General features: G+C 45.0%; 1 protein-coding gene and 1 long non-coding RNA gene across 3 annotated transcripts in view; both read left to right on the forward strand.

The window, feature by feature from the left end:
* Positions 1 to 18,617, forward strand: part of Dera (deoxyribose-phosphate aldolase) — a 78,688-nt gene that overhangs the window by 270 nt on the left and 59,801 nt on the right.
* Positions 573 to 11,758, forward strand: LOC103692250 (uncharacterized). Of its 2 annotated transcripts, none has more exons than XR_015687126.1 (2): positions 573 to 772; positions 11,444 to 11,758. It is a non-coding gene; the product is annotated as an uncharacterized LOC103692250 (long non-coding RNA). The 2 variants fall into 2 exon arrangements; XR_015687125.1 differs by lacking the exon at positions 573 to 772 and adding an exon at positions 10,754 to 10,844.

Raw genomic sequence — 18,617 nt, forward strand, 5'->3', positions numbered from 1 at the left:
ATCTTTCCACTTTAAGCTCTGTGGTCGCAGAAAACAAACCCCTGCGAAAAACCTGAGGGAGTATTTGTGCCATTTACAGCCGGATTCACGTAGCCATTCCCAAAATTGACTGCGCTGGTGGAAGAGTGGTCATGGCCTTCCGCTAAAAGTGATTTTAGACCCTTACACAAAATGTCCTTTTTAAAACTATTTTTCATCTTATTGATGCTAGTTCAGATATTTCTGGGGGAAAAAAGTCTGTAATTCAAACGTGGCAAAAAACGTGACTGAGCCAAATGTCAACGATTTAACTTTGTATGATAGTTTGCTTCATATCCTGGACCCTCTTAGTCGTGCGATTTGGGGTAAATTACTCACTTTGTGCTTACGTGCCGGCATCTGTAAAGTAGTTATTAGGAAGCTACTTCTGTCTGAAGGTGGTTTGGATAGTGTGAGGACAGGATACTCAGAGCTTCCAGTGGATTTCTCTGCATTTACTGCTGATAAGCAACGATAAAAATTGGGTAAAGTTCTCTTCTTAGGGGCTGATTTTGCGTAGTTATAACACATGGTTACTCTTTTCTCTTCAAAAGGGACTTGCTCCACGAATAATCAGTCTAGACTTTAAAGACGTTTAGAATTGCATGCTCGACAGGTAGCTTCTGTACCAGGTTCACCTCAATGAACTCCTTCCAACAGACGGTGGCTTACACTTTATCCCTTAAACGTTAGCTGCGATCCAGCGTACCCTGGATTGGAAGAGTGAAGATGGGGGCTAAAGGTTGAGGCTGAGGTGTGTCTGCATCTTTGTACAATGTCTCTCTTTTAAAAGTTTCACAGTTGCCTTTCGGGTGATGCAATTAAAGCGTTTTTACTTTGCTGTTGCACATACCTGTAACTCCAGCATCCGGCGTGAGCAGGCCGGCCTGGACTACATCGGAAGAACTTCTCTCAAAAAAAACCCAAAAAACAAAAAACAAAAAAAAAACCCAAAAAACTACCAAAACCCCACCTTTCGTGTGTCTCAAAATAACAGTGTAGAAATTAAGAGTTGCTATTTAGAATAGTAGTAAATGTGTGCTCACGCCTCCAACAAAAGCGGATACTTTTTACCATTCTTGTTAAAATCAGGTGGAGCGCAAGAGTCCTTATCAGCTGGGAACGGCTCGAATCTAAACTGCTAAAGTAAATCACGTGAATTATATATGTACTATGAAAAAAACTCTTCTGTCTTAATTTCAACACGGCCTCAATTGATGGTTTTTGAGTTTTTTTGTTGATTAAAAACATCTTAATGTTTTTTATGAACGCTACCTTTTAAAAAGAAATTAGTTTTATTTAAACACATTCATATTAAATTTTTTTAGCAAAATGCAGTTATCACCAGGTGGATTGTAGACTTCATTAGTCATTGTCATTTATAATTTTTTCTATTTTACTTTTAAGTGTGAGTTTTGTCTATACATGTCTCTTTACCATGTACATGCAATGCCTGTTGAGGCCAGAAGAGGGCATCCAATCCCCTGGGATTGGAGTTTCTGATGGTGTATGGCTGCCCGGTGAGAGTTGAACTCAGGTCCTCTCAGAGCTCTTGACTGCTGAGACATATCTCTTCAGCCTTTAATCCAGATTTTAAAAATCGAATTTACTTGTCTACTTTGTGTGTGTGTGTGTGTGTGTGTATGTATGTGTGTGTATGTATGTGTGTGTGTATGTGTGTGTATGTATGTGTGTGTATGTGTGTGTATGTATGTGTGTGTGTGTGTGTATGTGTGTGTGTGTGTGTGTGTGTGTGTGTGTGTGTGCGTGCGCAGAGAGATCAGAGGGCAGCTTTCACAGTTGCCTCACCTTCCACTTTTGCCATCCAGGATTGAAATTCAGGATGTCCAGTGCAGCAGTAAGTGTCTGCCCACTGAGCCATCTGGCTGGTCCTGAACTTGCCTTTCAGGGCGAGAACACTGCAAGGAAAGTTTCTTCCCAGCAGGGCATGTGTAAAAGAGGTTTCCAGATAGGGATGCTCTGGTTGTAAATGGAGGTCCAGCCGTCTGGGTCTGGGTGGTTCTGGGGCACACTCAGGGAACTGCCATGCTGATTAATCCTTCCAGGCTGTGTCAACATGTTCTAGACTTTTCTGACTTTTCCTTACAACGTAGGTGCCTGTGAACATGTTTTTCCCTTAGTTCCCCATGTAACCTATATGGACGAAGGCCCTCACAGGAGGAACAGAGGAACACATCTTGAACTATTTACCGTTTGGGGGAACCTGTCTGTGCAGCTGGGACCTGTGTGTGGACAGGAGCTGTGAGGGCCATGCCTTCCTAGGTTCCAGTGCCAGTCAGAGGCCGTTTGATAACTTCTGTTTTCGGTGGTGGACAGTGGTTTTGTCTTGGGGTTTCTATAACCGATGAAACACCGTGAGCAAAAGCAAGTTAGGGAGGAAAGGTCCTATTTCCCTTCAGGAATTCAGGGCAGGAACTCAACTAGGACAGGGGGTAGGAGTCATGGAGGAGTGCTGCTTCCTGGTTGTTCCTCATGGCTTGCTCAGCCTGCTTTCTTATAGGACCCAGGACCATCAGCCAAGGGATGGAACCACCCACAGTGGGCTGGGCTCCCCCTCATCAATGACTGATTAAGAAAATGCCCTGCGGTTCTGTCTACCATGTCCTGATCTTGTGCAGGCTTGTTTTCCCAGTTGCCATTCCTTCTTCTCAGATGACTCTAGCTAATGTCAAGTTGGCATAAAGCCTGCCAGCACAATTTCATTTCAAATTAGTGCATGCTTAGAGGTACCTGGAAACGGGGATTTTGTACTAGGGAACATTTTAGCAATGTCTTACTTTATGTTGGTCGTTTCTGTTAGGGGAAAGCTTCAAGCAGATCTCAACTGTGAAGAAACAGTTCACCGGACACTGTTATTAGTAGGTGGATACAATTATGGTGTAGGGTGTTCAAAACAGAAGGTAGTCTTGGTGTAGCCTAAAGGAACAGAAGGACTAAGTCAGAGCTGCTCAAAATCCACTCTTTCTGCCAGAAAGTTGTTCTAGAAGCCAAACCCTGCTAGCAAGCACTTGGGCAGAAAGTCCGCTCGGCTTTTATTCTACAAAGGTGGTGAGTGTGTCTTTCCCCATTTGCTGTGATCCAACTTCATAGTCTTCTGAGGTTGGCTGGTTTTTGTTTTTATGCATATGTGTGCTTTGCCTGCGTCTGTGTCTGTGTACCATGTACATTCCTGGTACCCTTGGAAGCTGAAAGAGGTCATCCCATCTCCTGGAACTGGAGCTTTGTGCACTCTGGGAGCTGGGAACAGGACTTGGGTCCTCTGCAAGTGCAGGCAGTGCTCTTAACGACTGAACCACTTCAACCAGCCCAATTCAAAGTCCTTTTTAAAAAGACTGTAAATGTGATATCCGTTCATCTTTTACCTCTGTGCGTTTATGAAGTTAGATATGTCTAGATTTTTTTTCAGTGTTTCTGAGGTAGCGTTTTAAAAATTGTTAATATTTATTGGGTCTAATTTTAATTTTATTTATTTTATGCGTATGGGTGCTTTGCCTGCATGTGCATTTATGTATCATATGGGTGCCTGGCCTTGAGTCCCCTGGGACTGGTGATACAGATTCTGGGTATTGGGACTCATACTCAGGACCTCTGGAGGAGCCTGAACTCTTTTAGTTGAGTGTGACCTTGAACCATGATCCTCCTGCCTCCACCTCTCAAGTGCCAGGATTATAAGAAGCCTGACTTAGACTTCGTTAAATGAGTTGTGATAACAAGATGTTCTCGCTCCCCTGTGTCATTGTCGTTTATTTTTGTGTTTATAGGAGCTTGTGTACGATTAGCAACATAGGAAGCTCGTTTCTTCCTTCCTCTGTCTGGACTCTGGGCTGCTGTATGCATGGCTACCCTCCTTACCTGTTTGGGCTTCCATGCCCCACTGTGGACTTGAGGGTGTCCTGCCCAGGTACCTTGAGGGTACCTTGTTCACCTCCTTTCTTACCTTTGCCCTGGTGGTTCAGGTCTGCCCTCTAAGGAAGACAGGGGAAAGGAGCCAATGTGCATTTTATAAAGCAGTATTTTATGTGCACAGAGATTTGGAGAGTCCTGTGTGGAGTGCCTCTTGTTTTATGGCCCCAGGGTATGGATCCCACAGGTAGCTGACCTGTTCGGATCTCTAAGAGCACAGGCGTCTCAGCCAGCGTGTATATGTAGGACAGTGAAAGTCACTCAGGTGTTGGCTGAGCGTGCTGCTCCAGTGCTGTGATTTGATACCAGTACTAGGGGGTGGAGACAAGAGGGTTAACAGTTTTGAGGCCAGCCTGGGGTAGTTTTGAGACAAGCTAAACTAAGCAAAAATCACCACGAATGAAGGGAGGAAATTGTATTTGAGCAGGTAGAGTAAGGAAACCCCTAACCTGACTGCTCCATTATTAAAGGGAAGGTTCTTATTGGGGATGAGTGAGAGATGATATCCAGAGGCCACTGGAAGAGTCTAGAGCAGAGAGAAGAGAAAGCAGACTGGACATGGCCAGAGCTGGGGAAGCAGGAGAGAGCAAGACCGCATACAGGGAGAGCCTCCCTGTTCACCTGTAGTGAGAGAGGGACTCGCTGGATTGTAAGGAGGATGAGTAACTGTGGGTACCAAACCTGTGAGCTAGAGAGTCTAGAGTAGAGGGGGTAAGGCAGACTGGGGTGCTAGTGTGGAATTTGTAATGTATAAGAGAAACTTGTGATACCGGGGGAGCCTGGAGGCCAGCATGGGCTTCGAGATGCTTCGAGCCATATGTCCCTTCCACCAGAGGTCAGGGAAATGACTCCTTGGGGGGGACAGAAAACCTGTTTCACAGGTTCCTGAGGAACACTGGCTTCTACCAGTCAAAAATCCTGCTATTGACCAGCTGGACATCTAACACAAATGACCTCAGAAACACAAAAGGACAGGAAGAGATGGGGTCACACCGGTGAGTCCAGGGGAGGCTTTCTTTCCTAATGCTGTTCCTCAGCGGATCCTTTGTACACAGGGATTGAGGGAAAGCAGCCTAGAAGGGTCCTTTAAACACAGGAACCCAGTGCTCAGATTCTCGTGTCCACCCTGTTCTGCTGTAGTGGCTGTGACTAATACATTGAGCGATTCTGCATGTGGGTCACACAAGTACGGTGATTGCTCATTTCTGTATTTTAAGTTGGGTGTCCTTTTTATGAACACTTTTATTCTGCTTTTGAAGTCTGCTATCTTTTGTTTATAAGCATGTACATGAGGCTATCTTTTATCACTCTGATGCCGTTTTGATAAACAGAAAGCTATAAAGTAATAATCAGAGGTTGTTGTGTAATTAAATAACTAAAGGTCCTCTGTGGTACCTGCTGCACTGAAACACTTTTTTTTTTTTTTAAATAGAAGTATCTAAGCCCTGTGGATTTTAATTATTGGGAGGGAAGGCAAACTTCAAGCCTCCGCCTGGAAAGAAAGACTACTAAATGAGACAGCAGACAGAGCCCTGGAGGACGCGATTGAAACATGTCACTAGAAATGGTTTAAGTGGAGAGTTCTGGCCCTTTCAAAACACTGCCTGTCACTTGAGGATTGGGTCACCTTGAAATGTGTTCATCTTTGAATTAAAGGCATGAAAAGGCACTTTGAAAATTTTCAGTCGACTTTGGTGTGTGTTGTGAGCGTCTGTGGGGTGTACTTCCTCTGCTGTCTCCCCAAAACAGTCGGTTCCCTGGAAACCAAAGTGGTCGCAAGAGGAGGATAAATGTTTAATCTCTGCGCCAACAACCCTACATAGTTTTTTAAAATGCTGAGCCACTTACATCCCAACTCCTTGCTCTCTTTGTATACTCGGGCTCTCCTCCTGCAAAGACATGGCAGGCAGAGAGCCGCTGCTGGTAATTGCTCTCCAAAAGGGCGCCTCGTGGCTGGTGCCAGGGTTGTCTTAGGCTCTCGCTAATGATGCCAAGTTACGCTCGGTGAAGGAAGGGAGACTACTGAAATTATCCAATCAGAAGCCTGATTCTGATGAGCGTTTCAGTTAACACCTCAGGGACATACTTTTGTCCTCTTCGTTCGGACGGGATGCGTTTGTGTGTGTGAGTGTGCAGTTCATTCGCGTGTCTACAGAGAAGTGTCTCAGCGACTAACAGCACTGGCCACACGCGCCTCAAAGCTTGACTTCAGTCCTAGGAACCTAGATTAAAAATATCAGACACGTATCTGTAATCCCAGCCTCCTACAGTAGGAGGTGGAGACAGGGAAGCTACAGAAACTCTAGTGCCCTCTGTCCCTAAACATTCAGCAGGGGAGAAATAAGGACCTGTCCGAGGGAAAAGGAGAGAACCAACTGCCCTCCACATATGAACCATGGCACACACATGCCTAATGTACACACTTTAATAGACAAACAAGCCATTTAAAATGTAAAAATGTCTACAGCTTAGTAGGGTTTTCTATAGTTTGTTACAACTTTTTGGTAGGACTACACAGAGAAACCCTGTCTCGGGGGAAAATGGATCTTTCTGCTGTTAGTAATTTAATTAATGTAAAGAAAAGTTGGATGCCTGTGTCTCTGCCGTGTGACCTTCTTATGTCCCTCTTCCTTATCTAGCAGTGGTCCCTTCCCACAGTTTAACTTTCGCAAGCCAGGCTGAAACCAGACATCTGCGAGTGGTCATCGGAGACTCTCTGCTTGGCTGTGTGTGGTTTTCCCAGGTGCACTAGGGCCACTTTGATCTTGACAGGGACGTCTGTGCCCTGGCTTGACCGTTCTTATTCTGTAAGAAGAGTCTCACGTGTGTTGCTGTTTAAGCACATGATGATAACCAGGAGGTGATGCTTGTGTGGACCTGGGGGGGGGGGCTCTTTGTGTCTCTTGCTGTTTTTGAAAATCTAAAGTTACTCTAAAAAGTATGTTTGAAACAGAAGAATCCGGTGTACAATCTCTGAGACTCCGAGGGCTGTCCTGGCTCTGTATTTGAGCTGCGTGATCCTTCAGTGGCCGTTCCTGCAGCTGTGTGGGCTGGTGTTCTAGGCTTTCCCCTTCCTTGTCTTGCTGGTGGCAAGGCTCACTGGCTTCCCAGACCAGTCGGTTGCACGTTTTGCCCTCTAGTTGACTGAACATGACTAAACGCTGTACCACACTGCCCTTCCCTCTATATGTCTCAAATCTCAATGTTGGGTGTCTCCCTTAGTTTTTCTCTCCCCGCCATGCCAGTTAGGCTAGCAGCCAGCGAGATCCCGGGAGCCTCCTGCCTTCGCCTCACTTAGAGTTCCTCAGTGCCAGGATGACGTGTACACCACAGCACTCTGGTGATTTAGGTGGAAGCTGAGTCTGGAGTCAGGTCCTTGAGCTTGCCAAGCCAGCGCTTCGCTGATCAACAGAGCCGCCCAAGCACGGGCCTGTATTGTGTATTCACTCCTCTGCCTGACGGGGTACTGGTTACAGTCTTAATGTTTGCTTCCATTAGAGATGTGGTGAGGGCTCCCCCCTTTCTGCTCTTCCCAGGCATGTGGTCCATGGCGTCGCTGTGAGGGCTCCAAGACTTTTGATCCGCTCCAGGAAAAGCTTCCTTTCTTTGAACTCCTTGATCGCATTTGTCCTTTCGGATTTGTTTGTCTTTTAAACTTGGTATCATCTCCTTCCGTTTCATGTAACACATAATCTTCCTTGAACTTTTTTTCAGTGTTCTTGTTTGTGCACACAAGTCCTGGTGCTCAAAGAGACCAGAGCCATTGGATCCCAGTGGAGCTGGGGTTAGAGGCAATTCTGAGTCTCCTGACGTGGGTGCAGGAAATCAGGCTCTGGTTCTCTAGAACAGCGGTACATGTGTCTCCAGCCCCACTCTAGTGATTATGGATATAACTTGGGCTTTAGAATCTAGTGGCCTGAGTTTCCCTTGTAGGCCTGGCAGATACTGTGTGACCTTGAACAAGTAATTGAGTGTCTGGGCTTCAGTGTCCTCGATCTGTAATTCTACCCTGGAAGAGTGACTTAGGTCAGTCCCACCATGGAAGACTGACTTTGGTTACCATCAACTTGATAATTGATTGATCTCCACCAGTCAAAAATTCTGGCTGCTTTTCTATTTCCTTCTGACGTAATCAACTCTCATGATCTCCATTCCTCCCTGTAGGCACCCTTGGTCTCTTCCAGTCTCCTGAAGTACTCTGTCTCTCTGGTGCTGACGTTGTGTGTGTGGTAGTGAAGTTTACCATTCTGGAGATGGGCTCTCTTTGCTAGGTCTCTGTATCTCTAATATCGATTACAACAATAGCGTTGTTCATGGCACAGCTTTCTGTGTGTGCCCAGGGTTCCATGTATCCCAGATGGACCTTAAGCTCTGTGTGTAGCTGCGAATGACCTTGAAGTTCAGATCATCCTCCTTCCCTCCTGAGTGCTAGGATTTATGTATGTAGCACCACATATGTGGTTTATATGGTGCTGATGTCAAGTCTGTGCTTCTTGCTTGCTAGGGAAGCACTTTACCAGCTAAGAGACAGCCCTGATACCCATCCCTCCATGGCCCTCTGGCTGACTAGTATACCTGGACTTTCCTCTTCTGAGTTATTGGGACCCACCCCAGCTTCTCCCACCTCCTCTCCAGCATCACAGGGTGTGGGGGTAGGGAGAAGGAAGGGTTCTGTACTACCTAGGCAATCCTGGTCTCTGGGTTGACTTTGGGACATGCTGTCACAGTTCGGAACGCCTAAGACCTCATCCACTCTGCTACTAGAATCGTCACTGGTCTCGGAAGTCAAACTTAAAACCCTCACTCTGATGACCTTTCCTCCTGCCTCTCTCTTATGCCGAGGTGGAACCCAGGACATCTTGCATGCAAAGCAAACACCCATCTCACTTTGTCCTTAGCCCTCCTGTAGAGATTCAAAGCCAGGAGACAGCAAATTGCTGTAAAATTCAACCATTTTTGTATTTAGCTCTTGGATGATGTGAGGTGGCATTCTATGGGCACACAAATGAGTCGCCCTGCTTGAATCTCTAGCCAGTAAGAGCTTGAATGTCAGGTGATGTCAAGGATGGCTCTCAGGAGGATGGGGGACTTTTACTTCTGGTTGTGCCAGCCTCTTGTTATCAGGGATTCTTCCCCTCGGTAACAGGGTGGGAGGGAAGTAGGATGTTCAGTTCTCATCAGTGTGCAAAAGACGGACAGTCTAAAGCACTACTTCTTTAAGAAGCCTTAAAAGATGGCAAAATGGCACTTCAGTGGTACAGATTCATATATTCATCTTGAGGGGACCCTGCCTGCTGTCTGTGGAATCTGTCATTCTTGTTCTTCTGTCCTCTCCTCTGCACCCCCAATATTAAGGGCTGCCCCCACCCCTGCTTATCTTCCTGTTTCTCTGGCTGCTAAACCCTGCCCTGCCCCCTGGGGCAGGTTCCTCTAAGTATGGAAAAAAACTCAGCTGGTCATGTGACTTCCACCCACCTCAGGGGTCAGCAGGTCCGTGGGGCTGGCAGCAGGGAGCCTGCGTTCTTTCAGTTACAGTCACAAAAAAGCTGGAAACCTCTTAGTGGGCACAGCTTCCTTTTGGAGGGCACAGTGCTTTGAGGTTTTTGACGATTGACACCGGAGTGTCTGAAAGTGCTGGGGAAACCGGCCCATCTTGCCACAAAGAACTTCCTCCTAAAGAGAGATGGTGGGAGAGCAGGTGCTTTGGGAAACAGCATTTTGAATCAGGGCCCAGCAGGTGGTGATTTTCAGTCTAATTCAGTCCAGGAGCACACACTCCCAGGCAGCCTGGACTGCCCTTGCTCAGTAAGGCTGCAGGGGCTGGTTTGCTTGTTTTGGGAAATAATATCCTGTCTGCTTGTAGTTGGGTGTTAGTGCTTGTTGGCTGCCTGCTGTTGGAGGGGTATGTCTACAGTCCTAGCTCCTTCTATCTATGAGTGATGTGTGTGTGTGTGTGTGTGTGTGTGTACATGTGTGTACATGCACGTGCGTGTGCATGCATATGTGTCTCTGTGTATATATATGTGTGTGTCTACATGTGTGGGCATGAATATGTATGCATGTGTTCATGCATGTGTGTCTCTGTGTATATATGTGTATGTGCATGCATGTGTGTGTATGCATATATGTGTATGCTTGTGCATGTGTCTCTGAACATAAATGTGTATTTACATGTGTGTGCATGCATATGTGTGTATATATATGTGTGTGTGTACATGTGTGGGCATGAATATATATGCATGTGTTCATGCATGTGTGTCTCTGTATTTATATGTGTATATGCATGCATGTATGTGTGCATATATGTGTATGCTTGTGCATGTGTCTCTGAACATATATGTATATTTACATGTGTGTGCATGCATGTGTGCGTGCATATATGTGTGCATGCTTATGCATGTGTCTCTGTACATATACGTGTGCTTGCATGTGTGTGCATGCTTATATGTGTGTGTGGACATATATGTATATGTGCATGCATGTATGTGTGTCTGTCAATGAGTGTGAATACATATATGTATATCTGATGTGTGTGTAAAATAATTATTAATATTCAGTATATATTGATTAAAGCTGGAAATTGATATGACAGCAGTTATTCCTTGACTAGCTATTTCCCCAAATTATCACAGAGACTTTTTAATATTTCAAAGTTTAGGCCTTAGCTGGGCAGACCCTCAGGTATCTCATCTAAACTAACCAGACCACGTAGCCCCATCCAGCCACATAGCTAGCTGTACCTTCTAGGCCCACAGTCATGTCTTTCTCCTGTGATGGCTACTGACAAAAGTACCCTTGTCTTTCTTCCCAGAGTTTCTCCCTCCCAGGAAGTCCTGCCTTCTCTCTCTACTGCCCAATCACAGGCTTTAGCCTTTTGTTGACCAATTAACTTGGGGAATAAGGTTTGTAAAACAAAAGCTGGTGTATGTGAGAATTCACTCTTGGGGCAACCAGATCTAGGGGTACAGAATTTAGCATTTGAATATATAGAAGCACAAGGCCAACCCAAACATTTCCCTCATTTTGTCTAAATAAAAAGGCCCTTTCTCTAACAATAAAAAGCAACATAAAGTAGGAATATAATGAAACAGTTATGAAAATTATTAGGGAAGAGTTACATTCATAAAGTTTAGTCTTTCTGTATTCGGCAACTCTGGATAAAGAATTTTATCATCTGTCCTTTCTTGGTGAATTCAGTATTTTGTATCTAAATCATTTTCTGTCATAACTTGCATTGCTAACTTAAAAACATTTTCTCAGCCCTAAAAACATTTTCTTAAATCCTAAATAATTTAAGTTTAATTGTGAGACTATAACTATTTAGTCTTTAACCCCATCAGACACCTGAGAAGGAATACATATTCCCTGAGTGTGCAGGAAGTACGTGCGAGCTGCCTCCCAAAACTATAGAAGTGACAGAGACAGCTGGCTTCCTGGACAGCCAAGATTATCCCTATAATATTATAATATTCTTTATAACATTGGTGTCTTTTTCTTCCAGTCTTCTGGCCCGGTGTATCTGACAGACATATTTGCAAGGCAGGAGTTACGAAGGACTTGCCTACTGGATCTTGGCAGAGCTAGGCAGTTACTTCTGCCTGTGTTCAAGTATTGTCCATTTTGGAGAGCATTCTGTCAGCAGATGAAGTTAGGGCATTTTCTTTGCCTGGTGGCTTAGCCTGTCACAAATGAAGCCATCTCCAAATGGGGGTCCTTTGATGCGCATCATCTTTCAAGTTGAGCGGGGCGCTGTCTGGAGCTGTCATGTGTCTATGTCAAAAAACCCTCACATCAATAAAAGCACCTTTAAATGCCACATTCTGTGAGTCTTTGAGGTTTGTGAAGACCATGTCTATTTATAGCACATCCGAACAAGCAAGTGTTGCTTGTTTCTAGCTATTGATTATCCATTCAACCTAGGATGTATATTTCTGTGGTAATATAGACTAGTATCTGTCATGTCCATGAGTTTGACTGTATTTCTTAAATATCCTAAACAGATTTTAATAGCAGCTTTAAAAGACCTGGGACTAAAAATTGCATTTTCAAGTGAGTTGCAAAGGCCCAATACCTTATACAAGAGTTGAAAACATGTACGCATGATCAGTTGTAACAAAAAATAACTTTACAATTTGTATCAATGTACAAAGATTTGCACCAATAAAAACCTTGAACCCGTATCAATATACAATAATCCTTATCAATGTAAACGTAAATAACCTTATTTGAGAATAACAAGGGCTGAAGAGATGGCTCAGCCGTTAAATGGTAGGCTCATAGCCAAAAATGTAAGAGAATAACAATAGTTCTAAGTTGAGTAGATTCAATGATCTACCCTTTTTCCTATTATCCCTGTAATATTACTATATTCCCCTTTTTCTTCCTTAACCCCTCTCCTTTATGTGTATGTGCATGCATATATGTGTGCGCATGTGTTTCTGTGTGTCTTGGTGTGTGCATGCATGTATGTGTGAGTGTGTGACTGTATGTGTGAGTATATGACTATGTGTGTGTGTGTGTATGCCTGTGTCTGTGTGCGTGTGTGCGTGAGTGTGTAACTATGTGTGAGAGTGTGACTGTGTGTGTGTTTAAGCACAAATCACGGTATGCAAGGAGAACATGAGACTGGTAAGTTGGTGTCTAGAGAACATTTTATTATTTCTTGTGTTTTTTTTTTTTTTTTTTTTTTGTCCAAAACAGGGTTTATCTGTGTATCTTTGGTTGTCCTGGAACTCACTCTGTAGACCAGGCTGGCTTCAAACTCACAGAGGTACACCTGCCTCTGCCTCCCAAGTGCTGGGATTAAGGGGGTAATGCCACCACCATCCAGCTGATTGTTTCTTGTAAATCACAGGTTTGTGGATGACATAGACATGCCACGTGTAGTGTTCTTTGTCTTCGGTTTGGTCTCAAAGGGCACTCTCGTACCCCAGTTTAAGAACTGTAGTATTTGTAGACTGCTCTGTTTAAACGTTTTTTGTGAATAAAATTGTCAAGGATTGGTTCTAATGCTTTGAATTAATTGGGAATCTGCATGTCCAAACACTAAAGGTCCTTGTCCCCAATTGGTTTTTGATGGATCAATAAAGAGTCAACAATCAATGGCTGGCCTGAGAGAGGGGGCAGAACTTATAGATCGCATGAGCTAGGAACTGGAAGAGAGGGAGAGAGACCAGATTTAGAGCTGCAGAAGGAAAAATCATCCAAAATAGCAATTTTGGGTAAATACCTTAACAGGTATGATTTCAAAATGCAAATATGTGAATTTCAATTACAAATAATAGTGATTCTCAGTAGACCATTTAAAACCTGTTTGCTGGAAATATCAGGTGTCAGAGATAATAAGAAGTCACAAGTTTTACGAACTACAGGATTAGATCCTTATAAGATCGTATTCACAGTCTACTGTGTAGGATATGTTCATGGAGGTTAAACTTTGAAGTGGGTTCCTGAGCGAGGTTTTGAATAGTAGGGGTTTCCTGAAGTGAGATTTTCATCAGGTACTGTGTGGTCAGAACAGGCCATTCTGTACTAGGTGGTAGCCTTACATCTCATGAAGAATTGGGACAGACATTATGTGGTCATTAATTTCCACCAGCAAGCGTCTGAGTAGTTTCTAGGGACTTAAAAAAAAAAAAAAATCCTGGATAGATTTTATTTTTATTGCTAACCCTATTCTGAGGCATTTAAATAGGAGTTATGATATTCCCACAGAATTAATTTTATTTAGGACTGTTACAACATGTAAATTAACTTGCAGAACTTGCGCAGAGGTGGCAGCTTCCTGAATGGTACACCCTGGCTGATAGCATTGGGGGAGGTGTCACAACCGGAATTTAGGAAGCTTCATCAAGTTCCATTGTGGATTCTTTTATCAAGGGGGAAGTGTTAAAGAGGTTTTCTCTGAAGTTCAGGGCATCTAGAATAATCCATCAAATCTTTTTAAAGGCCTGAGTGTTGAATCTTTACCCAACAGGGCGCCAGAGTTAGCCTTCCACTTGACTTTCTTCTCTGTGGTCTGATTCTCTTTCTTTTTGTTTCTTTGTTTCTTCCTTCCCTCCTTTCTTTGCTTCTTTGTTTCTTCCTTCCCTCCTTTCTTTGCTTCTTTGTTTCTTCCTTCCCTCCTTTCTTTGCTTCTTTGTTTCTTCCTTCCTTCCTTTCTTTGCTTCTTTGTTTCTTCCTTCCCTCCTTTCTTTGCTTCTTTGTTTCTTCCTTCCTTCCTTTCTTTGCTTCTTTGTTTCTTCCTTCCTTCCTTTGTTTCTTTCTTTCTTTCTTTCTTTCTTCCTTCCTTCCTTCCTTTCTTTCCTTTCCTTTTTCCTTTCCTTTTTCCTTTCCTTTTTTCCTTTCCTTTTTTCCTTTCCCTTTCCTTTTCCCTTTCCCTTTCCTTTTTCCTTTCCCTTCCCTTCCCTTCCCTTCCCTCCCCTCCCCTCCCCTCCCCTCCCCTCCCCTCCCCTCCCCTCCCCCTCCCCCTCCCCCTCCCCTTCCCCTTGTGAGCTAGAGGCTAGGACTGTGGGTCAGTGATAGAGCACTTGCCTAGCACACCAATCTGCGGTACCAAGGCAACGCCACATTAGCCACAAATCCTACAGGCTTGGAAATCCAAACTGGTTTACTAATTCTCTTACTAAGTACAGACACACTGGTCCCTGGACTAGCCACATGTGAAAATGAGCAATATTTAAATTGGTCACTTATTTAGATGAAGGTTGGACTTTATTACCTGCTAAAGGGGCGTTAAATTCTTTAGGCTCCAGCTTGTCGCAATAGGCAAGTTTTGAAGTAGCCACCTTCCTTTTCAACACATTAAGTCCTTTCTGTAGTCAGTGTGGCTCTTTGCTTTCCGAGGTACATGCTTGTAAAATGTGCAAATTACAGATAATCAATCTTCCTGAGAAATGGAAATTCGCGATCACATTTTTCATGCAATACACTTTCCAAGGCTGCTGGTAGGGGTGCGTGTGTGTGTTCCACAAAAGCCTGGCCTGAAGTAACTCATTACAGATTTACAGATGGACGAATGGTGACAGCGTGGCCTTTAGTCTGCAAGGTGTCACTGTGGCCCTCCTCATACTTCTGGCTTACACAACTCGCAGCCAGTCCAGCCTGACCCTGCTCAGTGGGGGCCGCACACCTCGGTCTCTTGTAAGCTTGGGCTGAGGCCGGGACAAGCATTCAATGCTTCCCCTGTGAAGGCAGTGACAAGCCAGGGCAGCTGCTGTGACATCTCGTTGGGCAGCTGTTAAATGCTGGTATTGCCCTAGTTTGTTGTTTATTTACAGACAAGGTCTCAGCACCTCAGGACCAGAGGAGGACCCTCCTTGTCGGCCTCCACACTCTGAGTGCTGGGGTGCCAGGCTTGGGCCACCACTGGGCCACCATGTCTGGTTTTCTGCGCTACTCAGATGGACCCCAGGCCTTCACACACGTTGAACATGAGATACATCTCTGTCCTGTCTTCATTTGGGGCACTGTTGTCCACTGGCTCCCATCTGTTTTTCTAGCTTGATCTGTCCTCTCAACTGTGAGTCATTAACACTCAATCTTTCTGTTCCAGTCACCTAAAGAAGTTTTCATTCTATATTTTCAAGTGAAAAGGTCCTAATAAAAGCCATGAAAACAGTCTGGGAAATGCTGGTTGAACACGTTGACTTTCCCCCTGTAAGTTGTCTAATACTGTGCTTTTCCCGCTTTCCCTCACATCTGCAGGGGTGGCGCACCCTTGTTACGCCTTGTTAGGATGCGTTCCTCACATCATTGCACAGCACCTGCACTCTGGACGCGCTAAATCTTAACCTGCCTAATGTCGTGACCCTTTAATGCAGTTCCTCACGTTGTGGTGACCCCCAACCATAAAATTATTTTCATTGCTACTTTATAACTGGAGTCTTTCAACCGTTACGAATCATATTGTAAATATCCGTGTTTTCCGACGGTCTTCGGCGACCCTCGGGTTGAGGACGGCTGTGCTGAATGGAGCGATGATAGTATCTGTTCACGGGCACTCAGGTGCAGTCCCCATTCTCCCGAGGAGCTCTGGTTCCATCAGTAAAAGCAGTGCAGCTGCTGCAGACCCTGGGGTGGTCGCCGAATGAGTGATGCTAAGGATGCAGAGAACAGCTGGACCTGAGGTGGCCAACCCAGAACCGAACAGAAAATGCCAGACTAGGAGGCTAGTGTTTTAGTGCTCGGATCACCCTCCTGTTAACAGCTGATGGATTGAACGGGCAGAGCGGCATCACCTGGGGGCGGCTAGGAGGATGAGGGGAGGTGGGAAGACTAGATGCTGCCAGGCAGGGCAAGGCGCAAGACTATGACCCTAGGCTAACTGCTGCTGTGATGGTGTTCTGAAGGTGTCGTAACCCATTTAAGTACGGTTGCAAAACACACCAGAAATGCCAGCTTAATGGAAGAGGACAGGCAAGATTGCCAGAAGGCAGAGCCTTTCTTCGTCTTGGTACTAACCGTCTCATTGTGATTGTCTGAAGGGTAGACAGATTTATTCCTCACCAGACTTGGATTGACATCTGTAGGTGAATGTGCGTTCTGTAGAAATTTGAGGTTAGGTACAAATAGCAGGGGGTGCTGTATCCTTAGAAAGGCTCCTCTGGGCTGCCTGCTTGTGGGAGTTTGGGTTCTTAACATCTGGATCCTTAGGACCAGATTAACGGGCAGAGGAGTAGCAGATCTGCCCAGTGCCCACAAAGTCCACAGATGCCCTTGAACACCCGCCCCCAAGTCTGATAGGTGGGATACTCATGGAAGAAGGCTCCTGGTGGATCTCATCTGCCCTCAGCTAAGTTCCCCACTTCTGTATTTTGGGGATAGAAACTAGGCAAGGTGACATCTTCTCCTTGACTGTGGAAGTTGAATTTGACCTTAGCGGTAACATCCTAGTGTCTTTGTTTCTAGCCAGCCTTTTCCAAGGTGAAGTCGACAGATGAGACCTGATCATGAAATACTCTACCAGTCTCAGTGAGGGATAGCAACAATGGCTTGCGGGAATAGGGGCATTTAGTGGTGAGCTGTTTCCGGTGAACGCTAGCACAGCTGGGAGGGTGTGGCTTGGCTCCTGGGAGGATGCAAATTAGACTTGAAAACAAACAATACTGAAATAACCTACACTCGGGTGAATACAGCTAGGAAGGGAACTTGGGAGCAAGAACAAAATTAAAATATGCAAGTGCATGTCAGCAAGCTACAAGCCTGGAGACAGCACCAGAAACAGGTGTAGGCGGAACAGTTAGAATGAAGACTATGGGAAATTTAATACTTTATTTATTCCGCTTTTGGAGGGAGCCCTGTCAAATAAAGCATCACGACTCATTTTTGTTTCTTAGGGACAAAGGCCAAGTCCACAGGTTTCTCATCCTGTCTGGTTGTGTTTTCACATCGTGTGGGTTAGGGACCATGTGAAAGACCCCAAACAAACAGAAACAAAGTGCCAGAGAGGCTAGAACATCCCTCTGTTCACTGAGACTTGAACCAGAAAAATAAGAGAACAAAGTAATAACCGACTGAGGGGCCTGAACGTCACCAGCGTGACAATGTGAGAAAAACAGTGGGGTTTTCTTCATCAGAGAGTGGAGCACTTCATCGGAGCACTGAGGAGCAGTGCAGCCTTCCAATTACGGCTTTGTGTCTGTTCTCCCCAAAGGCACATGAATTAGAAACCCCTCTTGGCCTCCGAGGAAGAAGATTCTCTGGTCCTGAGGAGAGTGTGTGTATTAGACTCGTTTCTCCTGGCAAGGAGACGCTAAAGGGTACTTGAATGGAATATTAAAAGTTATGAAGGACATAACAAAGGCCGATCAGTCCTTTCTTTTCCCCAGACCCTATAATATGAGAACAAGGGTTATTTGACGAAATTAAAGAGTAGCAAATGAAGTGCTAATAAAACGAGATAGTCACTTATATAATTCATTGCCATGGGAGGTCACAGAGGCAAATTCTGTGGCTGGATTAAATACGGGGCTGGGTAATTTTATGACCACTAATGGTATTTTTAGCAGCCAAAGCTGATATGGGGAGAGGTGATTCTTGTTACATCCCCCAGTAGATGTTTCACGGGGACCTGTAGCAAGCGGCCTCAGCTGTGAGTGCTGGCCTTGTGGGTTCCAACTTTAGCCGCCATGCATTGGAGGGTCCTTTTAAAGGAGACTGTGCCCAGGCGTCCATCTGGGTGCCCGTCAATTTTCTCTTGTGCAGATCCAAAGTCATTTGTGACCTGGGAAGGGTAAGACAAGAAGGCTTCTGGACTTGGAGAAGCCCTCCTCTTACTTCAGTGTCACCCAATGTACTTTGCTTGAGATTTTTAAAGACCCATTGGAAGCACAATGCGTTTAGCTTTGTCCCTGTTATTCTGAGTGAAGGGGCGGGGCTGAAAGTAACTGGCAAAGTCACCTTGGAGAACAGTGCACGGGCTTAGAAAGGATTCCCAGAAAAATGGACCACTCCTCCTCTCCCGTTACCTCCCCTCTGCGCCCCTTCCCTTTTCTTTCTTTTCCGTTTTTTTTTTTTTTTTTTTTTTTTTTTTTTTTGGTTCTTTTTTTTTCGGAGCTGGGGACCTAACCCAGGCCCTTGCGCTTGCTAGGCAAGCGCTCTACCACTGAGCTAAATCCCCAACTTTCTTTCTTTTCCTTTATGAGACGGGTCTCTTGTTGCCCAGGCTATCCTTG

This window comes from Rattus norvegicus, chromosome 4 (genome assembly GCF_021556685.1).
Source record: "Rattus norvegicus strain SHRSP/BbbUtx chromosome 4, alternate assembly SHRSP_T2T, whole genome shotgun sequence".
NCBI lineage: Eukaryota > Metazoa > Chordata > Mammalia > Rodentia > Muridae > Rattus > Rattus norvegicus.